This window comes from Cataglyphis hispanica, chromosome 22, assembly GCF_021464435.1.
Source record: "Cataglyphis hispanica isolate Lineage 1 chromosome 22, ULB_Chis1_1.0, whole genome shotgun sequence".
NCBI lineage: Eukaryota > Metazoa > Arthropoda > Insecta > Hymenoptera > Formicidae > Cataglyphis > Cataglyphis hispanica.
Genome location: NC_065975.1, coordinates 4390524 through 4407500, shown reverse-complemented (window position 1 = coordinate 4407500; position 16977 = coordinate 4390524). Strand labels below are relative to the sequence as shown.

Below are 16977 nucleotides of genomic sequence, written 5' to 3'. Positions count from 1 at the left end.
AAGCTGCTGAAATTCGACGAAAAATCATCATAAGTATAAAATTAAAAAAGCATTTTAAAGCTTGCAGTTTCCATTTTAACATGCTATCAGTGATTTAAAATTTTTTTTTATTTTTCTTGTTTTGTGCTTCAAAAAGAACATTTTATTTTGTTCCTTAAAATTATGTCTTCTTGACACTCTACAACTCGATAAAAAAATTTCCTTTAAAACATTCCTACCTAAATTTCATAAACTATAATATTTTTTCTACAAAATGCTTTTTTCAAAATTTTCCTAAAAACTTTTTTGATCGAGTTATGTTAAATCTAAACTGTATTTTTTGAAAATAATGACGTCACTCTGCGAAAAATCATGGTAGAAAAAAAATTAAAAAAGCATTTCAAAGCTCGAAATTTTAACTTTAACTGTGTTATCGGTGATTTTAAAAATTTTATTATTTTCTCATTTCTGAAAAATACAAATTTAATTTCAAAATCATGTAATTCAATAAAAAAAAAAAAAAAATTGTAGAAAAGTTTTAAAGAAAGCATTTTGCAGGCAAAATATTGTAGTTTATGGAACTTGAATTGAATTTTTCAAGAGAAAATTTTTTATTGAACTGCAAAGTGTCAAAAATACTCAATTTTTAAAAACAAAACAATGTGTTCTTTTTTCCAGCACAAAATAAGAAAGATAAAATTTTTTTTTTAAATCATTGATAACATGTTGAAACTTTAAGCTTTAAAATGTTTTTTTAATTTTGTTCACGATGATTTTTTGTCGAGTTTCAGCAATTTGAAAATAGTCAAATTTTTGGGGTATGAAAAGTTCCCTATTTTTTCTTTAAATAGTATATAATTTTAATTGTGCATATATACATTATATAATTATATGCATACTCATCTTATCCAGTAATGTAAATTAATTATAACATTATGTCCTCCAGAATTTGTTTGTATTATAAATATAATAATAACCAAAAAAAAAAATTCAACAACTGCTTAAATACAATAATTATATAATTATATATAAATTTTGTATGAGAAAGAGAGAGAGAGAGAAAGAGAAACCATAAAAAGATAATATTTCTAACATTTATATTCTTAAAGTACAAACGTTATTGAAAAATTTTAATAATAATAAATAAATTTTTGTAAAGGAAAGTTGTGCTAAAGTGCACTTACTTTAGAGAGAAGTTAACTAACTCAACGTAAAAAAACTAAATCGTTAAATAAAATTGTTTCAACCGAAAGGAGCTGCACTTCCGTCTATTATTTGTTAAGAGAAGTGATTATGAATTCTTATTAACTTTCATTAAACCATTCCGCGTGATCTTTGTGCTATCATAAATTGATATGCATAGCAAACTATCTGAATCAATGAATATTGAGCATTAAGACCACCATATTGATTTACATAATCAATAATGTTCATTGATCAGACGGATTTATTAGCTGTCAATTTCTGTGATAACCTTTTCCTTAAATATAAGAATCGTGTTTGATACGCTAAGAAGATGTTTTGAAAAACAATAATAGATTTTTTTAATATAACTGCATTGTATTTAACACATTATTTATCAGAAAAGATATAAAAAAATATCAAGCCAATGAACAAGCAAGAAAATTCATGAGGATTTTACTTATTTATCATATATTATTTATCATTAAAATATCAAAAGTAATCACATTTTCTCAAACTTGATCGCAGTTATCCTGATAATATATGTGTGTGAGAAATAAAATTAATAAGATTTTATTTGTAAATACGTGATTTCAGAATCTATTGATAAGTTGCAAAGAAATGCATAAATTGTTAGCAAAAAAACGACAAAATAAGATTGTAAATATAATTTAAATAGAATTTAAATTTAAGAGAGAGTGAAAATAAAATATAAAAAAAATATCTTTCAACAGCAAGAAGAATGTAAATTTCATTTGTTGTAAAAAGATAAAAAGAAATTCAGATATTGTATGAGGTATTAAATTTTAGATTAAGTAAAACTTAATCTAAAATTTAATACAAAACAGTCAATTTTATTATTTAATTTTGCTAGTTAATATTTTTTTTAATAATTACGATTATTATACTTCTGATTTCTTAGCCCACCGCACACGGTGCTTGTTTCCTTTTTGGATCGCTTGTTTGGAGTTGTGATAGAAGTTGTGCTGGGAACGATTATGAAAAGTGACGTCATTGATGGCCGCACTGCTGTCTAGCCCGCTGGAATTCAGTGATTGAATCCGTGCTATTTTTCTAGTAGATTTTTCTGCTGATTAGCAAGAAGAGCCAATCAGAACACATTGAACTGTCATGTGGTTACCATAATCACAAAACAAGCGACAAAACCTTGCGGACCTTGCACAGCAGCACGCTCCGTCTGAAGCCAAGCCAGCAGCGCTACCGACACAACTTCAAACGGCGGAGCCTGCACGGCAACCAGCAAGCAATCCAGCAAGTAATCCAGCAAGAAAACAAGCACCATGTACGGCAGGCTTAAGAAAAAAAATTTGTATATAATGAATAGTTAAAATTTTTATAATTAAGTTTGTGTTGATTTATTATTTTTTTATAACTTTCGATTTTAATTACGCTACCATGAAACTATTATGAAAATATAAATCAATACAAATTTTTAATGAAAACATTTTTCATTTATTTCAAATGGATAAAAGTTAAAATACCTTACAAACAATCGTACAGTTAAAATTTGAACTAAAAAAAAGGAAAATTTTATTTTCAAAATTTTATCATATTTGACAATACCATTTTCCCACACATTGCTAAGTCAAGCTTCATAATGTGACCAAGACAGTTTTCGCCTAATTTCATCCAGTACAGATTTTTTTGCTATCCAATCGATGTTGAGATTGTGAGCAATATGTGCAAGCTTAGCTTTTTTTGTAATATTGTTTTTATACATTTCCAATATCATTAACTCACTCATTTTATTGCTCCAAATTTTATATTCCGCCATTCTAATAAGTGATATCTATCACGTCCTTTTGCTGAACGAATACAACGTTCCTTTGCTTAACGAATCCATTCGTTCATTATTAAATTCAGATCCCACATATTGATACCATTTTCCGATACAATCAATAATTGCAGTATTAAGTTTTCATGCAGTGAATACATCAATTAAATCTGTGTAAAAGTCAGAACCAACTGCAGTTATCGCTCGTACTTGAAAATAGTACGTCATCCTTAGTTTTAGATTGTGTACCATGCACTCTAATATTATAATTTATAGCTTTCCTCGTCGCAGATTTGAATTTCTTTTTGATTCTCAATGAAAACCATTGCACTATGTATCCTTGTATTACTTTGCCTGGACTAAGTTTAGGTGGGTTTCATCTGAAAAAAAATACAAAATTTTAGTCTTTTATATTTAATAAAATTATAACAGAATCAACTTTTTTATATATTGTTAAATTTGAGAGAATACAAACCAAAATTTTTTACCTGAATATATGTTACAGAAATGTCTTTTTTTATTTAAGACTCCATTGTAATACTCTACAAATGCTCACAAAAATGTTGGTTTGTTCAAAATTCTTTCTACAAATTTTATAATTATACATATTGACATAATTATATACAAGAACAAAAGTTAAGTTGATTATATTATTAATTCCAAAAAAATCAATTAAAAATTAAAATAAAACAAAAATATAAAAGAGATAAACTACAAAATATAGAAATCACAATAAAAAACCTCACAAAGGAAAAAAAAGTACGCCAAGTATATACAAAATATTCCTTGTATACAACAGAAAGTTGAAAAGATACTTATCTCTGAAAAATAACTAAAAAAATTTTTTTCTAAACAATAAAAAACTAAATGAAATCAATAATTACTGGCCAAATATTTACAAGTAATTCAGTTTGTAAAGATTTGTAATTTGAAATAGTAGATATCATAAAATCAATTTTTATAGAAGTGTTTTAGACAGATTTTCTCCTTAAAATTAAAACACATTTAATTTTTATTAACAGAATTATTTCCAAAATAAGTTCAATTTTGAATAGTATATCACAAATTACATTACTTTAGAGTTTATTAAAGGTTAATGTTATAATAGTGCTATAATATAATAAGTTTATTAAAGTGTTATATACTATAATATCAAATCATATTGTTAATGTTAAGTGTAATTAGAATTCTTTTGATTTACAAAATATATCTTACAGGATGTATAATTTGAAAGAAAATTTTTCGTAAACTCTAAGTCGAGACGCGCATTTAAAACAAACTTACAAAGCAAAATATAAAAGCTTGGCGTACCCGGGTCATAAACATATACAATTAATTCGTGTTGTATTGTATTCGTGTAATATTTCATATTACGAAATATAATATTGTAATATTTTTACATATTATGTAAAAATTACTTGCATCATTTATCATTATTAGTGCAATTAGGATTCCTTTGATTTGCAAAATATATCTAATAAAATATATATAATTATATTAGGATTTCCTTGATTTGCAAAATATATCTTATAAAATATATATAATTATATTTTAAGATTTCTTTGATTTGCAATATATATATCTAATAAAATATATATAATAATTATATGAGAATTCTTTTGATTTGCAAAATAAATCTTATAAAATATATATAATTACATTAGAATTTCTTTGATTTGCAAAATATATCTTATAAAATATATATAATTATATTAGAATTCTTTTAATTTGCAAAATATATTTCATAAAATATATATAATTATATAAAGAAATAAATGATCTAATATGCAAATAATTTTCACATCACATGCAATATTGTTTAGCCAACACAATCTAGTTCCATGTTTACGACGGATACGCCAAGTTTTTATATTTTGCTTTGTAAGTTTGTTTTATACGCGCGCCTCGACTTAGAGTTTACGAAAAATTTTCTTTCAAATTATACATCCTGTAAGATATACTTTGTAAATCAAAAGAATTCTAATTGCACTTAACATTAACAATATGATTTTATATTATAGTATATAACACTTTTAATAAATTCTAAAGTAATGTAATTTGTGATATACTATTCAAAATTGAACTTATTTCGGAAATCATTCTGTTAATAAAAATTAAATGTGTTTTAATTTTAAGGAGAAAATCTGTCAAAAACACTTCTATAAAAATTGATTTTATGATATCTACTATTTTAAATTACAAATCTTTACAAACTGAATTACTTGTAAATACTTGGCCAGTTAATTATTGATTTCATTTAGATTTTTTATTTTTTAGAAAAAATTTTTTTATTAGTTATTTTTCAGAGATAAGTATCTTTTCAACTTTCTGTTGTATACAAGGAATATTTTTTATGTACTTGGCGTACTTTTTTTTACCTTTGTGAGATTTTTTTATTGTGATCTCATTGCTTTTTGTAAAAATTTATATTTTTTCTGCAAAAAATATATATGCGTTTATAGTATTTTGAGGCCAACTGCACTTTTATACTTTTAAATCATTTATTAATTGCCACTCGGTACCTTTAGCACGTACTATGCTTGCATAATGTCCAACAGTTATACTTTTACCTTGATGATTATAGTATATATATATATATATATATATATATATATATATATATCATATATATATATATATATATATAGATATATATTTATTTATATATACATATAGTAAAAAGCAAATTTTCAGTTTACTTACTGCTTAATTTATGAAACTTCATCCTGCATACAAAATGACTCTTGTTGTATCATGTTGCACGTTGGGAAGTGAATTACATACAAGCTGCTATAATCGTATCGCAGAAAATGTTTGAAGACAGAATCTCTATTGTCCAAGCTTATATAACTCAAAACTCGTTAAATGACACCCTCACTGTTGTCTCCTCCGCTTTTTCACCACTAATATAATTTTTTCTGCCCAACATAACATCGTATTAAGATGTGTACATTTTATAACTTTTTTTATAATTATTTTAATAATGTTTCTTAATATATTATAATAGTTTGCAAATCTTAATTTTAAATACTTTGTATATTATTATTTTCTATTATTTAATATGTTGATAATATATAATGTGATATATCATTTGATGTATGTTAATGATAGTAGATGTACATAATATATAAATGAACATACTAATAAATTGAAATTTTAGTAAACTAGTTAATTATCATTATATCTTTTTACGTTTTTATATAAAACTTTATAAAATTTTGTATAAAATAGAAATATTTAATATAATAATACTTTTATTATATAACATAACAATAATTTTCATATAACGGGGAATATTGTATGGACAAGTCTGGATCCATATACACTACTAAAAAAATAGGGAACATTTTTCATATTCTAAAAATTGGATTATTTTCAAACCTAAATTATACATTACTAAAAAAAATAGGAAACATTTTTCATAATTAAAAATTGAACTATTTTCAAATAAAGTTAAAACTCGACGAAAAATCATTGTACACAAAATTAAAATACCATTTTAAAGCTTGCAGTTTTAACTTTAACGCACTATCAGTAATTTTTAATATTTTTTTATTTTGTTTGTTTTGTACTTTAAAAAAGAACACATTGTTTTGTTCTTTAAAATTACATATTTTTGACACTCTTCAGCTCGATAAAAAAACTCTCGAAAAATTCAACTTAAGTTCCATAAACTACAATATTTTGCCTACAAAATGCTTTTTTTAAATTTTTCTACGATTTTTTTTAACCGAGTTACACAAGTTTGAAATCTGTATTTTTTAAAAATGAAAAAATGATAAAAATTTTTTAAAAATCACCAATAGCGTTAAAGTTAAAATTTCAAGCTTTATAAAATGCTTTCTTAATTTTTTGTCTACAATGATTTTTGGCGGAATATCGACATTATTTCTAACAAATACAGTTTAGTTTTAAAATCGTGTAACTTATTAAAAAAAAATAAAATTTTTAAAAAAGCATTTTGTAGGCAAAATAGAAATGTTGTAGTTTATGGAACATGAGATAAATTTTTTAAAAGAAATTTTTTTATAGAGTTGCAAAGTGTCAAAAATACGTAATTTTACGAAACAAAACAATGTATTCTTTTTTAGTACGGAAGGAAGATAAAAAAATTTTTTAAAACCATCGATAGCGAGTTAAAGTTGAAACTTCAAGCTTTAAAATGCTTTTTTAATTTTGTTTAAGATGATTTTTCGTCGAGTTTCAAATGATTTAAAAATAGCTCAATTTTTAGGGTATAAAAAGTGTTCCTTATTTTTTTAGTAGTATATTTTAATGCAATCTGGGCATGTCAAATTTTTATACTTTGCTTCGGTATAAGTGTTTTATGCAAATTAGAATTTACGAAAAATTATCTTTCAAATTATACATCTTGTAAGACATACTTTCCAAATTAGAGAAATTCTAAACACAAAACAATAGCGCTGTATACGCCACATAGTGATATATGACTTTGTTTATATATTTTGCGGTATGTCAATGCGGCATAGTGGGGTATACATGTACACATACTCCCTCTCTCTCTCTCTCATTTATCATATATAAAAGGGTGTACACAAAAGAATAATCAAACGTAAATTGTGTGAATGCCCATTGATGGACAAAATCGCTTTGCGTGTGTGCGTGCGAGCATACGTACGTGAGTTTGAAACTTATCCGGGTAAAAAAAGTCACGTTTGCTATATACGAATATCATTTCTCAGGATTGATAGCACCAATCTTATTCAAACTGGTCTCAATCGAAAACTTGCATTCACATTATATCATAAAAGTGCAGTTAGATTTTTGATTACGGCTCTAGTTCCTGAAATATTTTAATCGAAAGTATTATAGACATAAAACTCCGGATACTTGGTAGCGCCACGTACATAGGCAAAACTCTTGACAAGCCAGACAGATTTCTTTTATAATTGGCGTTTTTTTTATGAACTTCGGCGTCGCGACGCTACCGCATCGCTTGATTAGCAAGTGTTGACTTTTAAAATAATAAAATAAAGTCAGCGGCACCCGATGCTTTTTTCTTTGCTGAATTGCTAGCTGGATTTGCATGCTTGCTACCGTGTGGGCAACTCTGCTGACAATGCTGCTGATCGTGTTGCTAGCTTGGCTTCAGACAATGCGAGTTTTCGGCTTGTGTTAGCTTTCGCATCTGATAAATAAATATGGAGCAGACTATTGCAATATGACGACGAAAAAATGTAATTGCATTATTTATAATTATTGAAAGTTTATAACGGAAGTAACGTCAGCGACGTTTGTGGAATCGACAATGGTTGCAACGACGCGATATGTGTAGTAGAATACTTACTATGTTATTTGAAGAACTCGGATAAATATAATTTTTTATGACATTTGTATCTTTATTGTTTTATAAATTTTATTTCTATTTTTTGCTATGATCTGAAGATCCAAGATCTTTTCAAAATTATATTCGAATGCAAGAGGAAGTTTTAGAAGAGTTACTATTTCTCATTACACATATCGAGAAGAAAAATACTGTAATGAGAGAAGCTATTTCTCCTCAAATGAGATTGAGTGCAATCTTTCGATATCTAGCAACTGGCAACTCATTTCAAGATCTCACGTTCTCCACAAGAATTGCTCCAAATACTCTATCGAAAATTATACCAGAAACATTGCAGTCTATCATTGCAGTCCTTGAAAAAAAATTATATCATTTCCATGTAAGCCAGAAGATTGAGAAATTGTGACTGATAAATTTCAAACTATGTGGCAGTTTTCTCATTGTATTGGGGCTTTAGATGGAAAACATATTTTTATTCGCTCTCCACGCAGTGAGGGATCTAAATATTTTATAAAATTTATAAAAAAAAAGATAGCATCATTCTTTTAGCCTTAGTAGATGCAGATTATAAATTTATCTTTGTAGACATTAGAAAGAATAGTCGCGCTCATGACTTTACAGTGTTCCGTGAAAATCTATTAGGAATAAAATTAAAAGAATATAATTTGAATTTGCCACAACCGAGCGTTCTGCCTGGATTTAATTTTGAAATGCCATATGTAATTGTAGGAAATAATACTTTTCCTTTACATATAAATTTAATTTTAATTGAAATCACATCCAGAACGTCGCTTGACACAAGCTAATATTTAATTACAGATTAAGTAGGGCACGAAGAGTTTCTGAAAATGCATTCGCTATTCTTGCTAATTGATTAAGAGTTATCTTAAACTCCATAGTACTCGCTGTAGAAATAACATATGCATGCATTCTTCTACATAATTTTCTTTTAAATAAAAAAGTGCAAAGTTATATTTCTTCTAAATATAGAAATGAAAATTCAGAAACATTTGAGTCAAGATTATGCAGTGTGATCCAACAAAGTGGAAATCGTTTATCTATTTCAGCTGGAGAAATTAGAAATATGTTTACCCTATACTTTAATACAGCTAGTGCTGTTCCATGGCAATATGTTGCTGTAGAGAGCGGAAATTATTAATTACGTAACTGTAATTATATAAATGTAAATAATAAATAAATATTACTTTAAAAATTGAATTTTTTCAAATTTTATTATTAAATTTTAAATAAACTTGCACAATTTAACTTAAAAACATAAATAACTTTACAATTTTGTAATTAAACTATATAAAACAAAAAATATATTTATAATATAAATAATTTTATATTATAATAACTTTGAAATATTACATGTTATTATAAACTTAAAATAAATCAACTCATGTTGTTTAAGAATGCAATGATTTGCAATTTATAATCGGCTTGCTATTGCCGCGCGACATGTCGTCATTGTGCGCCTATTGCACCGTTGCGAGCCGTCGTCACTGGCGCCCAATCAGGAGCGGCATTTTCGCGACCGAGCGAAAAGGCGCGATCCAAATAAACGCCGTCGCCCTTCTTGAAGGAGATTAAAATTGCGAAAAACAAGTCGTATAAAAACTGGCGGCAGAAGTACACAAATTTCGAGAATCTTTTAGATCCTTGAGAAGGAGGTAACGTTACAAAAGCGAGCTGATGACCGAGCTCGAGGCAGTCCGCAAAAAACAATCGTATACAGTGTCTGCGTATTTACGAGATTTCGGCAGTTCGCCGTGTGAAACTGATTTGTATCAGTACCGTTGCGTATAATTACCGGATATAATCCAAGACAGACGATTTTTCGCTGTTTATCCGCCGCGTGTTAAGTACTTAAGTGATTTTGTTCTCATCGTACTTTGTATATACCGGTGTACATATTGTGTTCGTCCGCGAATTACTTGCGTCACGATAATCGCCCTCTTGTCGATCCATCGCCCAGCTTATTACGCACCCAAACTTTTCGCAGCACGCTCGCTCGCACGTCCACATTACACTCGCGCACATTTGCTGGTCCTCTGAGCCGGATCTCGTGCTATCCGGTGTGTGGAGTGAGTGCAGTGCCTGTGAAGATCTCCGTCGGAACTTCTCCCGACGCCACACCTGAAAACCAAGATGAGTAAGGACACGGACTCAACTGTACGATTGCAGCTATACGGGCGCTTATATGAAAATTTTCAGAAACCGGGGTCCGCCAATATAACGATCGGACTGGCGGAGGCGCATTTCCAAGCTCTGGAGGCCAACTGGGCGAAGTTCGAGATATAAGTATAAAAAATAAACAGTATAAAAAATAGATAAATATTCATATTAGAAAGCATATGAATAAAATTTTAATACCTTAAGCCATAAAAATGATTTGTAATAATATGCAGATTACTATTTAATTTTCAGTTTAAAAGATCATAACATTTTACCTGAATAGAAATCAATAAATTTTCTGCAGAATTTTTTTCTACAGAATTTTTACTTTTCCGAGATGTAAAATAAGTTTCTAAATATTTTAAATGATTGAAATACCAGAGATTTGGTTTGTATACCTATAAATATGTATACCTATAAATATTTGAAACAAAATTTTACGAAACTGGAATAATATTTATACGAAATAATTATATAAAATATCATACAAGATATTAGAAAACATTAAATTAGATTTTTATATTTACATTATCAATACTAGTTCCAGATTTTATTGATGCTTTTACTTTAGCATTTTCAATATTAAATTGGTTCCGCAAATTGTAAAATTTTGCTGCATACGCGCTTTCTGTAATTCCAGGTTTAAAAACTGAGACAGCGGCATACACATATTTTAATGCTTTATTTCGAACGTGTTTATTATGATAATTAGGTGTGTTCATCGCATATAATGCGATGAGAGATAAATTACACTGAGGATTATGAATAACATATAATATATATAGTCGAACATAGATAGAAAAAAAGCTCAAAGTTTTCAAAGAAATTTATCGATTATGTGCCCTTTTTCATTCGATTTATCATAATCTTCTTTCATAAAGATTGACAATATGAATACTAAGAAGCCGCTAATTTACTGGATAATGAGTAATAATTCCTCGATTGTAACAGACATTAATGTTTTTATGTGCAATTTAAATTTAGAAAACAAAGATATTGGCAATGAAACATACTTCAAATCATCTTTAGCGATTGACAAGACAAGCATTTATATTTCTACATATAAAAAACATAATAATTTATATGCTAAAAATAAAATCTATATGCTTTGAAAAATAATATGCACTTTTCGATAGCGTAGATGTATCCAAAAAATAGAAAAGTCTTTCGAGATTCTCAAAATTTATGTGTTTGATAAATCTTTGCAATTGTATCCTCTGAAGAAATGTCTGACATCTGACAAACGAGTTTACAATGTACAATCACTGATAAAGACGAATAGCATCATCGTGAATCTTCCGAAACCGATCCCCAAGAGTGGATGCAAAACAACTTACCTACCATTCTACATAAGCCATTGTTTGGATAATGATTTTAACAAGTTCGATAACTTATGTGTGAACATATGAGCAATATTACGAAATTCAGAATTTAATGCCGCTTACAGAATACAACTTATTGCTAGCTATAAGCAATTTTTACTCTGATCAGTTATCGATGAACCTGTCATTCGGCTTAGAAGTGATACTAAAAACGAAAGCCGAGCTAGTTCGATGAATCGGAAAATGTGACAGTTCAGGCTCTAACACCTACTAAAGTGGCAGTTCATTGGATGCCTTCATTGGAAGAAACTGAATTGCGTTCCCGTTATCTACAAAGTATACTGGATTAATTATCTTGATGAACAACAATATACACGCAAATATACACGAGTCAAATAAACTTATCAATAAAACCGAACATAAAGTAGACAGCAAATTTTGCCCAATAATAGAATCGTTAATACCAAAGGAGAAATACAGGATATATGTACGCATGCATCCAATCAGCTACGGGGATCTTTATACTGACAATTTAAACAAACTTTGTACATATATTCGGAATCAAACAATATAATTTTGACTGAAATTAACATAAACGGTATGAATATCTCGTGGATTCCCAGTGTTAATTTGACAATTTGACAATTATGTATTGGAGTACAAAAATATTGAGATGCAAGAGTGGCAAATTGCAAATAATTCTGAGCCAAATAATGAAGGGGAAGTATTGTACTATATAAAAAATTTATTACTAGGACTCTATATAAGTTTCATTTGATATTGAGATACCTCAAATACGAGAAAGATTTTATATGGCCGTTTGATAAAAGATTTACTTTTTCAACATTGACAAATAAACAAATGAAGATATTATATTATTATATGTTTATTTTAGATATAAAAATACTTATTAAATTTAAAATAAGTAATCATTAATAATAGAATTATAAATAAAAATAATTTTTTAAATAAATGAAAATATTAAAAAAACATTTTTGAGTAAAGGTGGCATTCGAGCACTCCTGGAATATTAGGTATGCAATATTCCCTATTATTTACCTTAAGCCTTATTGTTATAGTTACTGTAATCTGCGTCTACTATTTTTATTATTGTAAGTATATTTAATAAGAATTTAAGTCTTCAATTACAGAAAGATATTACATCTAATATTTTGTAGTATATTGAGATTCTCTAAAAAAAAGTTAATTTATTTGCTACAAAAGCGTAAATTTTGCAATTCATATTATTAAATAAACATATAATTTTATAACAGTGGATCAACAATACAAAAAAAAATAAAGAACAAGTTCTGCCGATAATGACTGATGATCGATTCTACATGAGATACCAAACAATAACATTTAACTCAATAGGTTATACAGTCTAATGTAGCAATATAATTCGGAAGAATATGTTCTAACCAAAATCAAAAATGAGCAAATCAGATTAGAAAAACTTTTAAGAAGCGGAGCATTTGGAATGATAAGTTCTAATTTTTTTGATGCAATGTTATACGCTAATAATTCCTAGATTAACAGAAATTAAAAGAGAAACGCATAAAATCGATAAAATTAATATGATAAAACGATAAAATTTGTTACTATTTTTGTTAAATTATTATGTAATTTTGGTAAATATGCATAAAAAGTTACACCTCACCCAATGACTTTGATATTGACATAGGTTGTCAAGGTGTTGTCTCAACATGACCCTGAGTAACTTTTCCTTATAATCGGGGGTCTCTTACAGTTTTTGAGATATTTAATGTTAAAGTTTCATAGTTTTAATGCATTTTCTGTTATAAAATAAAGAAAAATAAAGTTTGTTTAAGTTATATTTGCGTAGATCAGACGTGAAAAAAGTGTTTGTTTACATTTTCAGAAACAAAACTTCTTGGGTTTTTACACTTTTCACGCAAAGCGAGGTTCAACGCAAACCTATAAAACTCTTCGTAGGAGGAGCGGAACATACTGTCTCCACGCATATACTTTTTAATGTGAAGTAAGATTTCACATGAGTTTATAACTTTTTACTTTATATTTAAGCATTAAAAAATATATGCGTGGAAACAGTATGTTCGGCCCCCCTCCCTCTCCTGCGAGGGGCTCCACTATCAAGAAAATAAAACACATAAGTTGCGTTGAATCTCATTTCGCGTGAAAAGTGGAAATGTAAACAAACATTTTTTCCACGTCTGCTCTACACAAATATAAACAAACTTTATTTTTCCTTATTTTATAACAGAAAATACATTAAAACTGTAAAACTTTAAAATCACATATCTCGGAAGCTATAAGAGATCCCCGATTAAATTATAAGGAAAAGTTGCTTAGAGTCATGTCCTTAACAATATATGTCAAAGTCCAAGTCATCGGTGAGGTGTAACCTTTTACATATTTCCCATAACCTTTTTTTGTTAAATTATTTAATACAAATTAAAATATAATGTCACTTGAAGTTAAATTATATAATTTTTAACAAAATATAAATTTATATTAATTTTAGATATTTTGCAGAAAAAATAAAGAATTTAGAAAGACCGATCGTAGAGATATCCGTAGTCATAGAAACCTTCGAAATAAGCTTCCTCTAAAAAAAAAGAAGTTTTTAGCAAAGGCTAGGCTTATAAATCATTTCCGACATAAACATGTACTAAGATTGCTGGCTGTCTTCTTAGACAAAGATTCTCCTTTAACTGTACTGGAATTAATGAAAACTAATCTGTTACAATATTTGAGGGATAGTTGAAAATTGCAACCGTTAGATTCGAACGCTCTACGTCTACAAGATTTATTCGCCATGTGCGAAGATATTGCGCAAAACTGTTGCTACCTGGAAAATTTCCGTTTTATTCATAGAGATCTCGCGTGTCGAAATTGCTTGGTATCTGCAAGAAATCGCGAGAACCATGTTATCAAAATCGATGATTTTGGATTAGTTAAAGATATTTACAAAAACGATTATTATCATTGACAAAACTTATTGGGTTTTTCCACTTTTCACGCAAATTGAGGTTCAACGCAAACCTATGTGTCTAATTTTTTGATAGTGGAGCCCCTGCAGGAAAGGGGGCGGAACATACTGTTTTCACGCATATACTTTTTAATGCGTAAATATAAAGTAAAAAGTTATAAACTCATGTGAAATCTTATTTCACATTAAAAAATATATGTGTGGAGGCAGTACGTTCCGCTCTTCCTACGAAGGGGCTCCACTATCAAAAAATTAGACACATAGATTTGCGTTGAACCTCGCTTTGCGTGGAAAGTGAAAAAACCCAAGAAGTTTTGTCTCTGAAAACAAACACTTTTTCCACGTCTGATCTACGCAAATACAATGTAATACAACAAACTTTATTTTTCCTTATTTTATAACAGAAAATACATTAAAACCGTGAAATGTTAACATTAAATATCTCAAAACTGTTAGAGATCCCCGATTAAGTTATAAGGGAAAGTTACTCAGGGTCATGTCCTTGACAACATATGTCAAGGTCAAAGTCGTTGGTGAGGTGTAACCTTTTATGCATATTTACTTACCACATTTTTTTATATGAATACCTAATAAAAGAATTAAATTTTATTATGTGTACATTGAAAAAATTTTTTAGAATTTTTTATTCTTTTCTTCTTCTTTCACTCAAAATCTGGATGTACAACTGAATTGATTTAAAGCGTAAGATTATTTTTTAAAAATGCAATTAAAAAAAAGAATATAGCAAGTCAAATTTATTTTGAAAAAAGATTATTCTCTTAAACACGATTCTTCAAATTCTTTTTGATTAAGCTCAATCAATTCGACGATAAATTCAATTGAGATAGAATTGTCAAATTCATATTGTGTCTAATCTTTTCCCTAATTTTTCCCACATATCAAACAAAAAAAACAATTATATAATATTATATAATATTTTATCTGTATTAATAAAAAAATACTGCAGGAATCAATAATGTTTTAATCGCTGATTAAATTAATCGAAATTTAAAGTTGACCCTTATATAGCATATATCTCATCTGGCACCCATCATTCTAATACAGTCGTTGCCAAAATATTTCATATATTATGATATACAATAAATATGTATAAGAGCGGAACATTATATTATATGAGCATTTTAAATTATAGATTAATTATTTATTGAATTTATTGATGTGTTACGAGGTTAAGTTAATTATTCGATTCTGCGATTCGATTGTTTAATTGCGTGTTCTCAATCCAAATTATATTTTGATTATCGAAAAATTGAATGATGAAGCACCAGACAAAATATATTTAACTTTAAGTTTTGTTTAAGAAATAATTATTTCTCAAAAGAGATAGTTTTAGAATAGTTATTTATTATTCTAAACTTCTGTCATTACATTTCTTACTTGATTGAGAATATAAATTACGCGAAATTCGCTCTTCGAAGTTTATTGCTGATATATGTAGTTACATATATCGACAATATTTATTAATGCACTAAGAAAAAAAATTATTGATTTGTCTAAATGTACTGATTATTATTTCTTTAATTGAAATATTTAAGTATTTAAATTAAATACGACATATTAAATCTAACATGACGTATTTGACTTAAATACTTAAATATTTCAATTAAAAAAATGATAATCAATTGAATACATTTAGTCAAGATAACATTTTTTTTCTTAGTTTTTGTTAATAACTCATTAATGATATTAATAATATAAAAATAAATAAATCTTAGATAGCTCTTTTTATAGTTCTTTTTAAAACAGCGATTAGTATCTTCACAGAAGAATATGAATTACAAGTGGAGTGTAGCAAATAAAGAATTATTATTCGGCAAAAGTGTTTAATTGAAATAGATTATTTGAATTTATTATCAATTATTATGATTTATAATCACAATTTATCAATCACAAATTCACAAGTACGTTGTGTTGCTCGATTCCAACCGCATAATACAAATGTTCCGGTCCATCAAGAACGACGTATACGAATAATAAGCCCTCAAGAGCACGCATAATATATATTATATACAATGTGTTCCAAAGCATCCTAGATAACGTTAAGATAAATAAAAAGGTCCTATATCATTTTGCAATTTTAATAATTATTGAAAAAATTAATTAAAAAAGAGATTAACCAATTCGCGTGAGTATAAGCGTGCGGCGAGAAAGAATGGCCAAAAAAAAACTAAAAAATTTGCGGGTGTTAGGCGTACGATGAAGTTTTGAGCTTCAGTTTCCC

General features: G+C 27.7%; 1 pseudogene; it reads left to right on the top strand.

The window, feature by feature from the left end:
- The first annotated feature begins 13097 nt into the window (after nt 1–13097).
- LOC126857792 (proto-oncogene tyrosine-protein kinase ROS-like) lies at nt 13098–14735 on the top strand (annotated as a pseudogene).
- The last annotated feature ends 2242 nt before the right edge of the window (nt 14736–16977 follow it).